This window comes from Hyaena hyaena, unplaced genomic scaffold (genome assembly GCF_003009895.1).
Source record: "Hyaena hyaena isolate Hyena2069 unplaced genomic scaffold, ASM300989v1 scaffold_534, whole genome shotgun sequence".
NCBI lineage: Eukaryota > Metazoa > Chordata > Mammalia > Carnivora > Hyaenidae > Hyaena > Hyaena hyaena.
Genome location: NW_024081166.1, coordinates 646,573 through 662,539, shown reverse-complemented (window position 1 = coordinate 662,539; position 15,967 = coordinate 646,573).

Genomic DNA, 15,967 nt, shown 5'->3' with positions numbered 1-15,967 from the left:
ATATAAATGTTATAGTTGATGAAAACTTGAGCTTAGATTTCTGCAGAAAAGAGCCAGATTATATGTAAGAAAAAATTTTACAGAGGTGTAAATTTTAAAACAGAAAGCCAACAGTAAAAGAGGCAAAGATTTTAAAACTACTGAAGGGAATAACTATCTATCTGAACAAGATTGTTTCCTGTTCTGCCGAAAAGCCTGGGGATGAGTAAGAAGGTCTATTTCATAAATCATGAAATCTGCTTAAAAGAAATATATATTAAACTTGTTTGGTTTTTTTAAAAAGCCATCATCTGTAATTTTATTCCTGCTGCTTTTCCTCAGAGGGTGATGATTACAATCAGTTCTCTAACCTTTTTAATTATAGGAAAATGGGCAGCTTTAATTACACATCATGGGGTAAAGTGCGGTGGGAAAGTGGCTGTAGTGGCTGGAATTTAGGTAAAAGGGCAATAAAGACATTGTAAAGAAAAAACAGTATTCATCAAAGCAAATAAATAAGCCAAAAGACATCAGACAAGTGGAAAAGAATAATACCCATCTATATTTGTCGAATTTGATATTTTAATCAATTAAAAAACTTAGGGAAAGACTCAAAATGTCTCAAAATCTGTCAACTAAATTTTGAATAGAATAAAGCTTCATTTCACTAGAAGGTAAACTTTGGCACAACAGAGACATTGCCAGGTTACCTGTTTGATCTTCATCCCCTAGCACAGCCCTGGGAACTTTTGTTTAAACCAGAGTTGAGAAGAAAAGCTAGTAAAACTAAGGTAAAAGGGGCCAGCCAGATGTGCGAGGCTGGTACAGCCCTGGCATACTTTTGGCTTCTGTGATCTTGCTTGCATCCTGCGGCCACCAACTGCCAGAGTAACACCACTGGCAAGTGCCCCCTCCCCTTTTTTCTTTTGTCTCTCAATCCCCTACCATCCTAGCCACAAAAGGAGGCCGATGCCAAGGTTGGGGGCTCAGCCTTTGGAGGTGACTCCTTTGGGCTGACACCAGTGCACAAAAAAGTGTTTTCCCAATTCCCCCAGTGCATGTGGCTTGTCTCATCCCGGGCACCTGAGTATTTTGTGTAACAAAGTGAATTCACGTATATGGCAGCCACATCTAACCTGAACCCAGAGAAGACACACAGATGCCTCATCACAGTGATATAGAGGTCAAGAAAACAACACTTTCACATTCAGTCTTTTACTCACGGGACAGACCTTGAATCCATTTCAACCAAGGAAAGAGTGGCATTGGTTTATAACTAGTTATTGCAAACCTGTTATGTGCCAAGCACAGCACTAAGTACCAGGGATACAATGGCGCACAAGTGGAAGATCTGGCCTTGGGTAGGAGCACAAAGCTTTAGTCCATATTGAGGCCAGGGACAGCAGAGTTTATGGACACAGATGCCAGAGGGCTGGTTGATTTGATGGGGAAGAGATGAGGACTATCTCTTTAACTTGCCTCTGTTGTCCCAGTGAAAGAGAAGACAGACTCATCAGCTGAAAGAACAAGAGACAGGAAGTACGGGGCGGCTGGGGGGGGGGGGGGGAAGGGGGGGGGGGGTGTTGAGGAAAGAGGAGAAAGTGTGAAATAGGCGTATCAGAGTGGGAGAATCAATGCCAAGGAATGGAAGTCCAGCTGCAGGCAGAGCAGAATGTCTGTGTGGTCATGAATTAATGAGAAATCATTGAGCACAGTTGGGTACTTTCCTCCAGACATATTCAGATGTTCAGGGCAGGCACAGAGAACCAAACAGTCAGGTTTCACCAGAATTTTGGTTTTACCAGACAAGTACCACAGCTGGAGAGAGGAGTAAGCAGTCTTTGTATAACAAAAGTGCCCCTTACATAGAAAGAGGTAACTCCCAATTGTGTGAATTCACTCAACAAATATTTTAAAATCAATTTATTTTTATGTTTATTGGCTTATATTACTTTAACATTATATGTAGTTGGCTCTTGACACCTTCTAGTGTATGAGGGAACTATATCTATTCAAAAAAAAAAAAAAAAACTTAAGCCATTTGAGGAGGAACGCAGGTACAGAAGAAATAAAATACTCAGCTTGGAAACCAAAGAGGAATTTGGAGACAAAGAAAAGAGCAGGGCTGAACTGAATGGGAGGAGGTTAAAGAAACTACTGTTTCACAGAGATACTAAGAAAAATTTAAGTCCTGTGTGATCAAGGAGCACACATGTGGGAGGGCAAGTTGACCTCTCATCAAGGTTAGTATAGGCAGGAAGTCAGGGCCAGAAGTGACTTCGATAATTTACACAAACCTTGGGCACACCAATGGTCTTTCTACAAAGAGTGAAAAAGCAGCTTATGTGAATCTTATATAAATCCTAACATCCAGGAATGACATTCTTTTTCCCTGAAATTACATGCTGAACATTTATGAAACTGTTTTTTTTTTTTTACCATAAAAAGCACATAAATTAATCCTTGCCCCCTTACCCTCAACATAAAAGCGACAAACTGAATGTAACCCAACTTGACTTTATTGCTACATCCTTAACTGCTCCCTGTTCCCACTGGGATATATGTCTTAATGGAGAAAGGGCAAGTCTCCATCTGTCCCCATAAGCTTGTTTAAAGTGATTATCACTGAATGAAAGGGGCATCAGGAGGCAATCACATGGATGGTGGCTCTCCAAAAGACAGGGATCACTGAATAGTCACATGCCCATGTGAACACTACTCCCCGCTGGCCCTAACCAGTTATTTCTGCCTGGTAAGTATAATTTTCATGACTTGAGTAATTAAATGAATATGAACACTATGTTCTAAAAGGTTGATTATATGGTACAGCAGTAAACACTATATCCCTGGTTCTTTGTTTATCTTGGAATTTTAACACCATTTCTTAAAAATGTAATGCTACATATTTTCCATTACTAATTAACAAAGGAGTTGATTAAGAGTTATGCTTTTCATCTACTAGATGCAGCATCTGGGTGAAGGATTTAAGAATTAAAATAGTTTCCAGGTGAAATAAAACAGATTCTTTAAGGGAAGGAATCTTATACAGCTACAATATTTACAACACTTTTATCAAGACATTAAAACAGAAGCAGATGCTTCTCTATAATTCTAAAATATTAGTTACACATGGGATAATGCATTGCAGAAAACATAATAATAATGGATGATAGTAGAAGGACAGAGCAGTTTTCTTTTGGAGTTGGATATAGAACAGATCCCAAATATTTTTGAAGTTAAACTTAATGCAGATGGGATGGTCCTAAATGCATTACAAAGTAAATATCACACTAGAGAGATAAGAGAAAGTATCAATTCTTTTATAAATATCAATATTGAGGGGGATGGTATAACACATAATAGTTATTCTTAATAAGGATGAATTATTTAAGGCATCAATCATGTAACTCCGCTTAAAATATTCTTGGTGATATGATTATAGTACTTATACTTAAAAGCCTATTCTAAATCTGTTTTGTGGGTTCATGTAATGGAATAGCCTTAGAGCATGATCAGATTGAGTAAGAGGAGGCTCAATATTCTAAGCACTTGTCCTGAGTGTTATTATCCGTGCAACACAAATTGAAAAGCTGTTCTATGTTGAACACTGTGCTAAATAAAAGGAATACAAACACACAACAAACTTTTGTCCTGTGCCCCTGTGTAACTCAGGAGAGAACATATGAGAGGGCAAGGTGATCTTTCATCAAGTTGAGCAATCGGGGCCAGAAATGAACTTGAGAATTTATAGAATTCTCGGCCACACCAACAGTCTTTCCATAAAAAATGAAATGGCAATTTGTGATATGAATTGTCTAGTGGAGAAAATAGCTGTAGATACGAATAAGCACACAGTAATGTGACAAGGACCTTGTTTTAGGTCTGTGTAAGGCACTGTGGGAGCAGAGACAAAGCAATTAAGCACTATGGGAGAGAAATACAGCTTTAAGTAGGAAGGGAGAGACATTCAAAGTGTATTTGGAAGGACGAAAAAGGAGGACATCCTAGGAAAAGGGAACAGCATCATAAGCCAAAGCACAGATTAAAAGAGTAGGACATCATCTACCTCATAATACCTTCCAAAGCTATAACTTACCCATCTAAAGCAAAGCAACAAGAGGGAAAGAATTAAAAAAAAAAAAAAAGGCTTGACATGCACATAGCATTTCTAATACATGTCAAATATCATGCCGAATTTACAAAGAATATGTAAGATTGTTTCAGGATACTGTCATCTCCTTGGAAAAAATCTGCCAACTCAGCTTCTGCATAATTAATTTTTGTTCTAGAAAATGTAAATATCTTTGTTTTCTGACTCAGAAAACAAGAATTGGGGCTCCCGGGTGGCTCTGTCAGTTAAGCATCTGACTCCGGCTCAGGTCATGATCTCACAGTGGTTCGTGGGATCGTGTTCCGCGTTAGGCCCTGCGCTGAGGCATGGAACGTCTTTGGATTCTCTCTCTTTCTCTGTCTGCTCCTCCCCTGCTTGCATGCACGCATGCTCTCTCCTTCTCTCAAAAGTAAATAAATAAACATTAAGAAAAAACAAAACAAGAAACATTTTTGTAAAAAATATTCATGAGACACAGAAAAATATAAAGAAGAAAATTAAATCCAACCTCCCAAAAACAAACACTATTTACATACTGGTATATAATGTTTTAATATTCTTTTTTTAATGTTTATTTATTTTTGTGAGAGAGAGAGAGAGAGAGACATAGTGTGAGCAGCAGAGGGCAGAGAAAGAAGGAGACACAGAATCTGAAGCAGGCTCCAGTCTCTGAGTTGTCAGCGCAGAGCCCAACGTGGGGCTTGAACTCACAAACTGAGAGATCATGACCTGAGCTGAAGTCGGACACAACCGACTGAGCCACCCGGGCATCCCTCTTTTGATATTCTTAGGTGTATGTGTGAATGCATGTGCATTCTGAGTATAGCCTCAAACCTGCACTCAAAAACACTGTTTAGAGTAATCTATATTTGGGAAAAGGTGGTCTCTTGAGTGTAGTCTTTGACTCCACTGGTCCTCATGAGAATGAACATTGGGCCTGGGACACCTCCTTGTCAAGAGATGAGTCCTCACAACCTCTGCTGATAACCTTGTGTGGACATAGCTTTCCCAAATGTAAGCTCGACATTTATGCCTCTTTGTTCTGCTTAAGTGTCGAATCATATTCCACGTGGCCAACCTGACTGCTACATCTGTCCTCCACAGGGAGGAGACAGGTCAAGAAGGGTGCATGTAGGTAAACTGCCCGCATCAGCTCCCTGGAGAGACCCACAGGCCTTGGGGAATGATGTCCACCACTGGAACTGACCTTCCTTAGTCTCTTCTCTCTGTAATTAAAGTGTTGTTCTAGCCAGTGCTCCATAGCAGTGTATTTCTCCACAACTCCAGTAACAAGACGTAATGGGTAGAAGTGTTTGAACTTCTATTCCTGGTGGCTGGCACAGCGATTATCTTTGCTGTCTTCCATGTAGTTGGGAGTCTGCCCCTGGCAATGATAACTGGAGCAGACAGCACTGCCTGTTCAACACTATATATCACAGGTGGCGGCAGCTAATGCTTCCTTGCCCACATAAGATCTAAATAACATTGCTGAAAACCTTAAATCCACACCCTGTAGCTGAGCCTTTTATGGAACCTTCCCTGGAGTTCCCAATTGTTCTGAGTACCTCTGATTCCTGCCTCCAGTCTTTGTACATTCTTTTCCAGGTCTCCTATCAAACTCAGACCATTCTTTGATTTCCGCAAAATCAAAAGCCAACTTTACACAAGCATCCGGGAGTAGACTTTACTGAAGATTTAGCAGAAGCACAAAAACAAACAAAACAAAACCATAAGTTTGCATCAGAGTAATGCCAACATTTAAATCACACATCAGACATCCAAGTTCCCAAATGGACCTTAGGTAAACCCACTGACACAGAGAATTTGCACTCGCCCTGAATTGTGAGCAACCCTTTCCCATAACTCTCTGCACCCTGTGTCTTCCTGACTCCCTTCAATGTCTCTATTCCCATGACTCCATGCAGGGCACATGGAATAGGTCTTGATTCCTTAGTTCTCTCCATTCATGCACCCAGTTCTCATTTTCTAAACTAAATACACTTTCCAAACAGAACAACCGATATGAATTATGAGTACATGTTAATTTCATATATAGGTTGGATTAATGTCACATCATGTCATGGATAGAGATCCACATTTCATTTTCAATGACTGTAGAATTCCACAATTATATTTTTAACCAGACACTTATAATAGCTACATAATTTGTCTTCAATCTGTCGCTACTTCAATTAACACCTTTGCAAAAATACGGCAAGTATTCTCTTAGGCTATTTGGAAAGTAGATGAAAATTCTTACTTGATAAATCCTTGTCCCAAAATAGAGTAGACAGAGGTTTATTCCTCCAAATAAAAGTATCCAATCCCTTCTGCATGCTGATTTTAAAATGAACACCTCCCTCCTCCTTCTCTCCAGTTTTAGTTTGTTTATTGACACCCAAGGCCAGATCAACAACCTGCGAAATTACCTGATGTGACAATACTGCCAAATACTACCAATAATTGCCTTGAATCATTGGTGATACAGATTTCTACAACTCTTCAACTTATTTTTTTTCCTTTGAAAATGTGAAACTTTAATGCAAACATTTAAATATCAACCATTAAATTTGTTCAAATGAAATGGAACTGCTTCTACTCAGAATGGTAATTAATCTTCTTTAAATACCAACCATTGTCAATCACTGTGTAATCTAGGCTTGGGTTTTCCAAGGTCTAAGCTGTAAACTTGTCTTTACTCTTTTCCAAAAACACAGAACTTTCAGGGCCAATCTTAGCATTTTTATTAAATAATCTGAATTAGAGTTCTCTAGAAAAACAGAACGAATAGGAGATGGATGGGTGGATGGATAGATAGATGATAGATAGATAGATAGATAGATAGATAGATAGATAGATAGATAGAACATAGGACCCTATGTGTATATGATCTGACTTCTTCAGAACTTGTTATAGACCCCATGTCCACTTCTCCATATCTATTTTTATTATTTGTTAAGAGTGCTCACTTTTCACATTCCTCTTTAAATACAGAGTATAAATTTAAAATAGTCAAAACTCATCATGGTTAATAAATACTGATTATACTTGTTTCTTTAATTCCAATACAAAAACTTTAGAGAAAGCTAAAGTTTGATAGATTTAATAAAAGTTCATTCCTTTCTCTTACATTTTAGGTATCAGTTGAGTTTGACATTAATATTATCCCAGCCAGCCTCTCAATTCTTTCTGATTTTGAAACATGCCAATTTCACAACGATGCTTTGCAGGAAAGCATTGAATCTGTTCTAAATCTTTGCAATATTTGTAAACCAAATGTCTCAAATAAGTTTGCTCAAAACTGTTTATGTACATATGATTTTCTGAGTTACCACACCCCAAAAGTCAAAAGAAGCATCCCTTTGCCAATTACTCATAATTAGTTCCAGGATCCACAATAATCTCAAACATAACATTGCTGAAATTGAATCAACCTCTCCCCTCCTCATCCCAGGTTCTTTTGTCTATGAAATTTACCACTACTTATGTTTGACCAAGACAGAAAACTAGAAATTTCCCTGGATTCTTCCTCTTCCTTACCACCATATTCAATCACAAGCCAATATATACTGATTACAAAACACTGGGGTCTGCATTATGTTTTGACTGTTTTTTAACACTAGTCTCCATGCCTCTAATACTGAAGCACTTTACCTATCCTATTTCCTAACCATTCTCCATCCAAAAGCAAAGGCTATTTTTCAAAACAAACAAACAAACAAAAACAAATCAGAAACAAAAGAACAAATGATGCAGTCATATCATGCAATTTTATTCAAAATTCTTGAATTGTTCTCCATTTTCCTCAGTATAAAGTCCAAATTCCTCAGTACAGTAATTCCCTTATAACTTAGCCACTATGACATTTTCAGTCTCAACATTTTAGGGAAATCTGTGGCCAAAGATCAGAAATGACTCTACCCTTTCAGACTCTAAAATAGTCAACTGAGGGATGCCTGGGTGGGTTGGTTAAGCAGCCAACTTTGGCTCAGGTCACGAGTTCGAGTCCAGCATCTGCTGTCAGTGCAGAGCCCACTTCAGATTCTCCCTTTCCCTCTCATTCAGTCCCTCCCCCACTCTCAAAAATAAACTTTTAGGGTTGTCTGGGTGGCTCAGTCATTTAAGCTTTCAACTCTTAGTTTCAGCTCAGATCAGGATCTTGCTCGTGAGTTCAAGCCCCACATCAGGCTCTGTGCTGACAGTGCAGAGTCTGCTTGGATTCTCTCTCTCCCTCTCTCTCTGCCCCTCCCCTGCTCACATTCTCCCTCTCTCAAAATATATAAACTTTAAAAATAAACAAATAAACATTTAAAAAATAAAAGTCAACTGATCCCATTTATTTGTAAAAAAAAATTTAAACATGTGTATCAGTAAAAAGATTTGCCACCTAAGCCCCTTTTATTTTATATGCAAGATAGCCTTAAGTCCTAGGTTTCATGTTACTGCATTCTCAGCCTATTAATTCAGTAATGTTTCTTTCCTTAAATTATTTCAAAAGTCAAAAGTGAAATTATTATCCTCTCTTTCATAATCTTCAAAGAGATGAACCAAGAGTGTAGGTTCACAACTGCCTAGTTTCCCCGTGTGGGATCTGCAATCGGCCCTTACTGAGAGGGAGAGGAGAGAATGAGGAAAGAGCAGGGCTGCTCCACACTGGGAGGGGGCAGTTTCAGCCAGCAAGGAAACTTGCTTTCTAGGCTTCTCTTCAACAGCTGCATTAACCAGATTCAGCCCTATGTACATAATGCAGGTGTTCTCAGCAGCATGTGGCTGAGTCCTTGCAAACGGTGGCGCACACTATGGAAGTGGTGGGCGGAACAGAGTTCATGGACAGGGAGCGGGGAGCAGCCTCCGATTGTCCGGATCCAGCTCCGTCCACCTGTGGTCAGGTCCTTGGATGACCTCCTCCCACTGAGAGATATGCTTAAAAGCATAAAGTTGAACAAAAATCAAAATGGCTGCACTAATGCTTCAGTGGAATTCGGCTTTAAACTAAGTAACCTTTTTCCTTGCCTCTTCTGCAAACTCCCCTCCATTCATAGCCTTTTGTTTCAGGAACCTGATACCACCCGGAAGACAGGACAAAGGAAGCTGGCGGCATGGTCCACAATTCCTGTCAAAACCAGCTAGGTCCTGTATTTCCCTACAATCCACCCCGCCCTTTCCTCCAGGTGGGCTTGCAGTTTTAAGAGCCCATAGCCTGCTGCAGATTCTTTTGCCCCACAAAACAGTAAAGCTATTATTCATTGTTATCCCAAGCTCTGTCTTTGCGTTATGTTTTGGCTCTGAAACATAGAGGTCAGTTTTCAACAACAATTCTTCACCTGGGCATTGCTCCCAAAAACATCTTAAATGATCTTCTCTTTGTAATATTCCAGTTCTCTTGAGCCGGTATGTCCCCAGTGAGTGTTGTGTGAATGGAGGTCTCTGTCTCCATCCATGGATTCCCGAGAGAAAATTTACGTGGGGATCCACACTCAGAATAAAGACAGCCAGAAGGAAGGTAGCAAGCACAGAGCAGTTTATTAAAGCTAACTGCTTTACAGTACATTCTCAAGGTGGGAGAGCAGGCAGATGCCCTCAGGAGGAACCAGCCCCTAAGTTGTTTGGGGATTGGATACTGGGTCTCTGCAGGCTGGGAGTAGCTGTGACACTCGGTGGGGAGGTCTGGAGTGGAGAACTGCTTCCAGTCACTTGGGGAACTCCTCCCTCAGTTTGGGAGGGGGAGTTTTTGACTCTATGCGGTTTATACCAGCCATTCTGGCAGCCTTTCTCTCTGGGCGGGGCTGTCTCCGCAATGGAAATGTATTATAATGAGTCTAGGGGTTACCCTGGAGGGAAGAGGTGGAGAAAGGAGCGCAAGCTTCCCACCTGTGGCTCGTGGTATGCCAACCCCGATGTCTTGGAAGCCACAAGGTCAGGATGTTGAGCTCCCAGACTTATAAAGTGTAGCTTTTTTTTTTTTTTTTTTTACCCTCCTCACCTCCAGCTGATGTGTCTATCATTCCCCTTCAAGGACTGGGGACTCTGCCCCAGGGCATTCTTCCACTGGTCTGTTCTAGCTTCTACCTAACAGGTATATGGCCCCAGAACTTAGGTGGAAAAAAAGAATTTCTTTGAGGCTCTCTCTGGGAAGAAGTATTAAATTAGAATTATTAAATCCTATTTATAAAAACATTTAATTTACACTTGAGAATTAGAGAGAGGACCATTGATATTTAGAAACTTTTATAGCAAGTTGATAGGGTATTTTATGCCTGTTGAATAGAATTTTTTAAGTGGAGGTTTATATTTATATTTATATTTCAACTAATTGGGGTGCCTGGGTGGCTCAGTCGGTTAAGCATCTGACTTCAGCTCAGGTCATGATCTCACAGTTCATGGGCTTGACTCCCGCATCCGGCTCTGTGCTGACAGCTAGCTCAGAGCCTGGAGCCTGTCTTCAGATTCTGTGTTTCCCTGTGTCTCTGACTCCCCCCTTCTCATGCTGTCTCTATCTCTCTCTCAAAAATAAATAGAACATTAAAAAAATAAATTTTCTACTAATTAATTTATATTGTATTTTACAAAAGTATCAGCCCATGCCAGAATTTTTTAAAGGCGGTGGGGGCAGTATGAGAGGAGGGAAGGAGGTAAAAGATCTGGGCTCCACCAAAGGTAGTTTGAGAAGCTCAGTTCTAGCAGACTTTTTAACCACACCAACTCACTAAACACCTAGAGCTTGCTTTATATCTAATTATCATTAGCATTTGTTTCAAACTACTGATAAACTTCTGCAGGCGAATGCAATCCCATATGGCCCAGTGTCTGCCATGTATACTATCCAACTATCTTAGTAATTGCTATGAATTACAGACAGAATCCAATCCTGATCACCAGGTACAGCCCATCTCAGAAGGGCTGATCAGTGTTGTTCAGTTTGTAACTCTAGCCCTGAAAAGCAATCATCATCATTGCCAATAATAGGATAAGGGGATCTATTCTTAAAAAGAAAACAACAAAAAAAGTTAAAGTTAATTCTAAATAACTGCAAAATGTTGTCATTCTCACCCACTCAACTCCTTTTCCATACCGCTGTGGTCTTGTACTGCTCCCTTTTCTGGCTTTATTCTCAGGTAGCTAAACCTCTCAATTAGAATACCGGCCATTTTTATTCTTACTAAATCTTTCTGGGGATGCTTCCAGGATGGCAACAGAGGAGCCTCCTGAATTTCCCTCCTTCCAGGGATACATTGCTACACATGGATCAATTCCCTCTAGAGAAATCCAGAAACTAGTTGAGGGCTCATACACATCAGGGGCTGAGAAAATACATCAAAATGGGTAGGGTAGGAAAGGCTGAAAGCCACGTTCACTGTAAGCCCTACCCCTGGCTCAGTGCCTTACAGTCAGAAGGGAACCTCCTACTCCCAACTTGTCCCTAAGGGGTGAAGAGTTTGGACCCCACCTCTAGTGCCCCAACTTTTAAGTTTGCCTCTAAGACACAGGCCCCAAATCCTCTCCCAGATCATCAGTTCGAGTCCCACTTGGGGCGAGCATGTGCCCTGCCTCGGGTGGGCCCCACTTCAGGTGAACACGAACCCCACTTCGGGTGAGCCCCACTTTGGGTGAGCCCCAGCCCCACTTCAGATAAAACCAGAAACCCTGCTTCAGGTAAAAACATTTCTTTCTCTCACCCTCTCTCTCTGCCCCTCACTCAGTTGCACTCTCTCTCTCTCTCAAAAAATAAAAAACATAAATGAAAATCGTTACAAAATACATATTGACTATACAACATAACAGAATAATGAAATAATGTAGTTATGCCAAATCTATTGCTTTTAACAAAAAAAATAAAATGTCTTTTTAAATGAATAGACCAACATCTTGAAGAAGTTCTATAGAGATCTGTTGCATGCCTTAATTTTAATTAAAAAAAAATGAATAGCATAATCGAAGCAAAGAATCAACATTAATCTTTAAATCAAAAGGATTTACAATGAGATTATAATTAATTACATGCCAAAAAATATCTTATTGAATAGGGTGGTGACCTCAGTTACTTTGTTTAATCACTAGAACAATTCAATCTCCAAATAAGAATTTGGATTGATTCCAAATATATCCAATTAAGATTATCAATTCACTAAGAACAGTGACAATAAACCTCAAAAATAAACTCTAAAAACTTTTCTTTTTGATTAATGTTTCTGCTCCCAATTTTTACTAGTACTTAGGTCCTTGAGAAAAAAACATCTTGGCAAGAGGACCCTGCTGTCCCCAGAATGCCTGGGGGCAAACATTTACATAAATAATTGTGTTGATCGTCTACGATCACTGAGCATATCAGTTGTCACCCATTAGATCCATTTACAACATAATGCTGTTCTTGTTATATTGAATGCATTCTGGAAAGTGACAGATTTTTCTCCTGTGGATTTAGAAAAGGGCTTTAGAACATTTACCAACATGCATGATTACATGCTTCTAACTCAGTGTTTATCTCCCAGGTTCCACAACAAGAGCCTGAGTGTCCTAGACAATACATGTATTGCCAAAAGATTATAATTCCTTTCTCTGAATACCCACAGAACAATTACATAGAGATTCTTCAGAACATGAAAATAAAAATGAATCGTTCCTGGTACCTTATATATGAAAATGTGTTTTCATTTACCACATTTAGCAACTTTCCACTTAACATTTTAGTGACCTTGAAACTATGAGAAGACATTTTATTTTTTCAAACGTCTATCTTTTTTCACATGAAATGACAAGTGCTTCCTTAGTATTCTAATTGCTACAAAATGCTGAATTGACTATGAAGGTTTCCAAGGAACTCCTTTCAATGCACTTCAGAGGAAAACTAAAAAATGCCTTCTCTGAAGAAGACTGGGGGGAAGGAAGCCAGTCTATTTTCCTTATCTTTTCTACTTGTGGGTACATATTATATACCTCTGAGTCTGCATCTGCTTTTTGTAAATCATAATTAATGTCATCAACTAGTTGGAAAGTGAATATTTCTTGAGATTCCCCCCCCAATGCACAATGATCTCAAGATGCACTGACATTCAGCTTCTCCCCAGAATTCTGCCAAAATCTTCTCTTTGACTTTAGCTTCAGCCTTTGTATTCGGATCATCATAGAACTAAAGAACCATTGGTCTTCCTGAAGTTGTGCATAATCAATGACAGGTACTTGATAAGTTACCAACATATTTAATCAGTATAATGATGTCAGTAATATAAATAAGACGTGTCATTCAGATTTATTGTCATGCTCTGAAAATTTACATTCGAATATAGATAAAAGCATACTAGGTATAGCCTGAACAAAAAAATTTCACGCACCCTGTGTGTTGAAATTCTGCCACTCAGCTGAAGTACAATCTGTTATTATTACCAAAATTAATTGCAGAAATAATAAGCAGTGTTAGCAGATGATAAATTTGTTTTAAACGGGTTAGGAAATATCCAGTGGTTGAGTAAAAATAAACTGAGAAGTACATCAGTATTAAGAGAGAGTCCATTAATGAGATAAATTGTAGGAAAAAATGCATTCTTTTGGAGACAAGATATGCTTATAAAAATATAAGTAATAATACAAAGATTATTAATAAAGATTAGAATCACATTCTATTAGTCTGAGTTTGATCATAAAGGGGAGTCACTATAAGAATATGAAAATAGGGATGCCTGGGTTGGTTAAGTGTCCACCTTTGGCTCAGGTCATGATCTCATGGTTTGAAGGTTTGAGTCCCGCAACAGGCTCTGTGCTGACAGCTCAGAGCCTGAAGCCTGCTTCGGATTCTGTCTCCCTCACTCTCTGTCGCTCCCCTGCTTGCTCTCTCGCTCTCTCTCTCTCTCTTAAAAATGAATAAGAACATTGAAAAATTGTTTTAAAAATGAATATGAAAGTGATAAGTGTGATAAAGGAGTGATGGCTTATATGATTGAAGTAAAGGTCTACAAACATGAAGCCAAGAGATCAAGAGCAGTTACTAATGATGGCAGCCTGGACCACTGGTATATGGAGAAGCTGCAGCTTGCAGGGAATTTGAGAAACCACTGTCACTGGGACCATAAGAGAGCCCCTAAATCAGTCTACAAAGTCACCATGGCTTAACACCACAGTTTCTCAAGTACAGGGCTCCCCCTCACCTTCATCTTCCACATCCCACACAAATTACTCTCAACGGGAAACTCTGACCAGAACCTTATAGCAAAGAGGATTTGGAAAAGCTTGGTTCTCAGACTTAGGTGGGAGAGTCTTGGTCACAGGTGAAGAACAGACAACCCACCACTATCACACTCCAATCATAGTAGAATTGGTTATAGTGTAAGCAGTTAAAACATGAAAGAAAATAACCCATAAGAGTTATATTTAGTTTTCAGTTACTTAACCCCATAGAAATTTTAAAACTTTGAAGACAAAGATTCTGCAATGGAATTTTCATAGTTTATGAGGATAAGTTAAAATCAGAATGTCAATTTTGCCACACTGACATGTTACAAAGAGGAAAATATCCCAAATCCTACATAACATCATAATAAATCATCTACCAGCTAGACATAATGAAGAATGTAAGTATAAACAAAAGAAGAAAGTGTTAAAGAAAAATGCGTTTCCCGGGACACCTGGGGGGCTCAGTCAGCTGAGTGTCCAGCTTTCAAAATCGGCTCAGGTCATGATCTGATGGGTTCATGAGATGAAGCCCCACATCATGGAGCCTGTTTGGGATTCTCTCTCTCCATCTCTTTCTGCCCCATCCCTGCTTGCTTGCTTTCTCTCTTTCTCAAAAATAAATAAACATTAAAAATAGAAAAATAGTTTTCCCAAATTACATTTTCTTCTCACTAATCAAACCTCAAAATAATAATTTTGTGAGAATGCTCTTAAAGCATTTGTCTCTGAGGTTAAAAATTAACCAAAAACTAATTCCAGTGATTTTTATACACTTACTGAAGATAAAGGCTATTATAGATTTGTCCCAAGTTGTAAAATGTAACTAAAAAACACTTTCCTGAGTTATATGCTGCTGAATATAAAATTACTAATGATCTTACTAAATATACCAGTTGAAAGCAAATATGCATTAAGTACCCAGAGTGACTAAAGGGGCATCCGGTAGATGAGCGGTTAGAGAAATCAGCATTCCAGGTCCATGGTGCCAACCTCTTTTTTTTAAGATTTTATTTTTTAAGTAATCTCTACACTCAACATGTGGGCTTGAATTTAGTAACCCGAGATCAAAAGTCTCATGCTCTACTGACTGAGTCAGTCAGGGACCCTCACAATGTCAAATGTTTAATATTTGACTCCCCCAAATTCAAATAATCATGATATTAAACAATTTTAAATAAAATTTCAGATCTAGTCTTATATTTTATAAGTTCATTCTATTATGGTGATATTTACATTGGACTTGGCTTTGGGTAATTATTGATCTAATCACTCCACTATTGAACATTTGGCAAATAAAATTTGATTTTATGTTTTATCTCTATAATCATATCAACACAGTTCAATTAGTTTTTTTTGGTGTTTTATGTAGATATAAATGTCATACACTCTTTTTAAAACAGAGTTATTTCTTCAAGGCCACTACCTTCATAACACCTTGCCCTTGAACACACAGCCAGAACTTCCTACTTTCATAATTCTCTATTGTTGTAATTATTTATGCCTATCTTCTCATTTCTCCTACTAATCTGATGGTTATTTAATGGCTAGAACATGTGTTTTTGTCCTTTTATCATCCCCAACAGGAGTCATGAATCGGCAACTTTCATGACAAATTCACTCTGCAAATACATTTGGTATGGTTGACACATTGTGTTTGTGTGCACACACCCATGTGTGTGTGTATGTTCATGTTCCCCACAGAGTTATTCTTTA